A 5,165-nucleotide genomic window follows, 5' to 3' on the forward strand; every position below is an offset into this window, starting at 1 on the left:
ATTGCGCCATGGAAAGTTTTATTTGCTCTTGAGCAATTTGCTCTGGAAACCCCCCGTAGATCCTATGAGTACTGTACGTTTGTACAAGTACGCATAACTTGCCTGCGCATGGATACAAGCGCATGCACACACATACACTCGCATGTGTCGGAACGGGGTTCCCCTTTAGACACCGGATAAATAACTAACTTCAAACAGTAAACTAGGTGCTAATGAACTGGATCCTGACAGGGTTTGCTTTCCGCGAGCACAGACCCACCCCACAATGGATCCATTCACAGGATCTCAGCCATGGAAAGTGTTGGTAAAGTAATCCCGCTAGAGTTTATGCGACCTTTTCTAACTCTCAGTACGTCTTTCTCCCCTCGGGCCTTTAAGGCCCGGCCAAAAACAACACTGACCTGCATCAGCTGATACAGGCAGAGGCTACCCGCATTTGCATGTTTCAAAATGGCACCCATTCACAACCAGTTGGCAAATTGATGTGGGGAGGAAAGGAACACAACGCCCCGCTTCCTCTTACGCCGTACCTGAGATCAGTCACAGCAGCTTCAAGGCCGGCGTCAAGGGTTGTTTCTTCCAAGTCGCGCTGTGGCACAGGACGTGGCTGGATGGCATCTAGACGCTTCCGTGCACATGTGGCCAGATCGCCCAACATCCTCTGCAGACAGGACCTGCGAGAAAAGGTCTTATTTTATCTTTAACAGAATATGGGCAGTGTTCCCACTGTGTCTCCGTGTGCTCTGACAAACCTAATAAAACTCACAGCATTGCATATGGCTTTATTCAACACATTTGATATTCGTACAGGAACTAAAATGTCAGCTGCTTCAATTTCAAGCACACCTGCTAAAACTGACCGAGACAGATTTGAGTGACAGCATTTCATCATAAATGCTGCTAACAATAAGGGCTTAATATCTGAAAAAAGGCCATCTATTTGTCTTTCTTTCTTTCAATTTTGGACTAACAGAGTATCTGCCTGAGGTGAATGATCACCATCTATCCACATGGCTGTGCTCGTCTATATCTTTTATGTTTCTGGGCAGCGAAGGGATGAAATACTACCGGTGACAGGTAAAGCGATACTCTGTAATGGAAGTTGTTTTACAGTAGCCACTTTTCAGAAAGAGGTGCAATATTTAAACATGTGATATCCTGTTCCAAACCACGGTTCAGAACAGCCTCTCCTCTAGATGTGAGGGTCACACTGCGCTGACAACCTGTATTTATGGCTATCTGACCTGACACCATGAAAAAGTTTTATTTCTATCAGATGTTTCCATGCAACGAGAGGTGAACAGAATATCAGTCTTGGCTGTGTGGTATGGAAAGTTCAAATGTCACTAAGAATGCATGAACTTTCTGCAAAGTTTTAACTTCTTTTTTTTTGTATTCAGATTTTTTACAACATTGGTCCTGGCTTGGTTACATTTTTATAAACTTCACTGGAAACATCCACAAGCATGGACGTAAGACGCCATTTACTGAAGCACCTATCGCTCCACCCATATAAGTAAACAATTAATTTTAGAAATAAAAGAGCCTTTATACCGAGCCTTCGCTGCAGTGCGAGGATTATACAGTCGGTAATACTTAGGCAAATACCGGCACTTTTGTCAACACATACAGTCTGTATTTAGTCAATCACTCCGCTCTAAGTCATAGATCCTCTCCTGACCATCATCACACCTGTGTTGCTTGACTCTCATCACGACAGAATTTCACATTACGCTGACATTTGTAAAACAAATAACCTGCCAGGTGCAGGTTGCCCTTTATTTTTCTATTTGAACGGGAACTGGTATGGAATTTCATGGTAGCTGCGGAGGTCAGTGGCTTAAGGATAAATCAATTCCTATTAAAAAAGAGAGTAAGAAACGGAACAAAGACAGGGTTTTGACAGCCTCGAAAAGAGTGAAACTGAAGCAGAGCTGCAACACTTTGCAGGCCATAAGGCAGTGTAGCCTTTGCTCTCCAGAGCCCTGTGCTGTCAAGAGCCTCTCCCTCCCAGTGCTGTTTCTCAGGCCTCCTGACCCCCTCAGTCCTGGTCCCACAGGATAAGACCCAAGGTTTTGTGGGGTTGTGGAGGTGGGAGCGTCCAAGGGGATGTAGGGATCTGAGGTGAAGGGGATGTGGAACGCCGAGGTGAGCAGTGGTCGGTAACCTTATGAAAACAACACCTTTGAACAGTGTTTACCTCCGAACCCGTATTAAGTCATGAATGAGGCCGCCATCGACACGTCAAAGGAGGTGGTGAGGTAAGTTAGTTTCTTGTTGCATTCATTACTCCCTCTCGCTATATCCCACCTCCCCACTACATCCCTAAAAGAACAACCCCCCTACCCCACCTCACCCCGAAAAGCATGGGGCTCGGCAGCATGAATGGGGCATTGTGATGCGTCTCCGTCACGGCAGTGAATGTTTTCACTTCCATTTGATCCGTCGGCGAGGCTGCTAATTGGGTAAGCGTGTTCCCAGGTCACCAGGAGGTTTCTCTTTCCATAAATACAGAAAGCCGGCGAAGGCTTCTACAGATGTTGTTTCCCACCCGCTTCCAAGTAGGTTCAGACCAGCTTCAGGCAGTAGATGTAATTTATTGTGTCTAAAACCACAGTCCAAAATTTTTCCCTCTCTCTTTCTCTCCGCATCACTCTAAAGACTACTTTTTATCATTCTCCCATGCACTGTAGTAAAGCTCGATATTTGTCCTGTCTTTTAGCTTGGACAGTGTGTGCTCTGCTGCCATTAAGACCACAGGTGTCATTATGACATGGACATGGTGTTACTTTGTCTGTACTCCATCCAAGCCTGACAGGTCCAAAATGATGTTATTTTCCATGTGTCTGTCCACCAATGACACAGTTTATGAGGCTCAGGGTTTATTTGTTTGTTTTTGTCATGGAATTTACATTTCCTCTCTTACACAAGGACTCAAGACGACCTTGTGTGCCAGCACTGAAGACTGAGCTGGAACAGAGAGCTTAGACAGACTTGTGTGGGCATGTTTGCTACACTTAATCCGTAGGGTGTGGTCAAAATGATCAAGTGGTCAGAGAAACTGTCCTGCGACTGGAGCGCAGCCCTCGTGTTGGCATGCACCCACCATGCGGAAGTGTCCTTACCAATTTCCAGGGCAAGTTCTTCTGCAGCTGACTCTGGCATCTGTCCTCAATGGATGGGACAGATAAAGAGACAAGTTCCCCACTTAATCAATAAAGTATGATATCATCCTGTCAAAAAATGAGACACCACTCTAGACGTCCCCTGAGATGGTTTTGCGGCATAATGACAATCTAGAAAGCCAGGGCAGCTAGTGATATGACACTAATTGAGAGTGACTCAAAAATACTGCCTTTCATTACATTACCATGTTCCTTTACAGGCCATTTTCATATTGGGAGAACTTGAGTGGCAATTGCCACCTCCTGCTTTCTTCCAGTGAGAAAAATATTGTGATGAAGGGGATGATAAAGATGTTTTTTAAATTCAATACAGACTTGAATTTGTCCATTACAGTACCTCTGTGGTTCAGTGTCATAGAACACACATGTAAAGAACAGTTAGAGTTAGAGCAAATAGTGGCTCGTTTCTAAGCCAAAGACATGAAGAGCCTTTCTCTCAAAACTGGTTCACAAACTTGGGATCTTTTCCCGACTCTGGTGTGGTCCAATGGCGCCACCGTGTGGTGGCAACAGAACTTTATTAAAGTAATAATGTCCACTAACAGTCCTTTACTCAGCAGTTTGTTGATTTAACAGAAGAATATGTCAAACTGTTTATTAATGTCTCTCTCTACAGGCCAATGCAGAAGGATCTCTTAAATACAAAAAGTATTGGTGAATATTACTGTGATGCTAGAGATATGACACTCATTTTCCAGTTACAGCATGGATACTAATAACTAGAACTATAGCTTATAGCCCATTAAATTACCATAAAAATGACTAATCAACTAAAAATGTCTTTGTCCACCAAGACTTAAATAACAGACTTTTCGACTGCTTGACGGGGGCAGTCATAAACTCATCATTTAGTACAAACTTCTTTTCTCTTTGTGTTGCTCTCTATTTTTTCCCTTTCTACAATTTGGAGATTACGTTGAGTGTTAAAGCTGCAGTCGCTAACTTATATGCAAATGTGATATAAAGTTATTTTTATAAATTGGTCACTATATCCTGATTGTATTGCATGCAACATATAATCTGTGAAAAAAAATCATGTTCCTCTGTGTCCTCCTGTGCTCCTAATGGCTTTTGAAAGATTTCAATGTGCCCGAAAGAAAAACAACCAATCAGAGCCGAGGATTCTCTACAACAGCTGTCAATCACTGCTCGGGAAACTCGCAAACTTCGGTCAAACTAGGCAGCGCTGATCAAATAGGAATCAAGATTCTATTACTACAATTTCTCACCTCAATTGCTTTCAGAAATATATTTTAGTGTCGTGTTTAGCTGTAAAATGAGAAAGTTTGCTCTGGCCGGTGGGCGGTGCTTGGTTTTGGCTCGACTGTTTTCAAAATGTGTCACAAACTTTCTCATTTTACAGCTAAACAGTGCACTACAAGATGTTTCTGAAAACATTTGAGGTGAGATATAGACATTACAGTAAATGAATCTTGTTTCATATTTGATCAGCGCCGCCTCGTGACCGTTTGATTGCCGTTCACAAGTAACATGATTTTTTTTCACAGATTATCTGTTTCATGCACTACTGTCAGGATACAGTGACAGTTTTATAAAAAAATACTTTTTTTTATCATATTTGCTCAAAGTTACCGACTGCAGCTTTAATTCACACCTGGTGGAGAGGTGCATAGGAAAATGAAGTCAAGCGAAAGAAAGCATTTTATGCAATTTAGGCATTGGGTGCCTGATGAAAGTCTATGATTAAAACATTGCATTTTAAATAAACTAAGGAGTGACAGTGTGCAGGAATTGATTACATTCTTTCACAATTTGGAGGGTGTCTTTTATTCAAAATAGAGACAGATATCTTAAAATGTAACTTAATCTTAAACTTTGATCAGTGATTATAAACTGCCCAATTACCCCTTGTAATCTCATTAATGTCTTCCACTTGAAAACATGAGTCTGATGTCCCCATCTAGTCATAGTACGCATTTTGCTCCAGCCAAGTCAAAAAGATACTGTGTGATCTTACCA

The sequence above is a fragment of the Sebastes umbrosus genome, chromosome 18, assembly GCF_015220745.1.
Source record: "Sebastes umbrosus isolate fSebUmb1 chromosome 18, fSebUmb1.pri, whole genome shotgun sequence".
NCBI classification, from domain to species: domain Eukaryota; kingdom Metazoa; phylum Chordata; class Actinopteri; order Perciformes; family Sebastidae; genus Sebastes; species Sebastes umbrosus.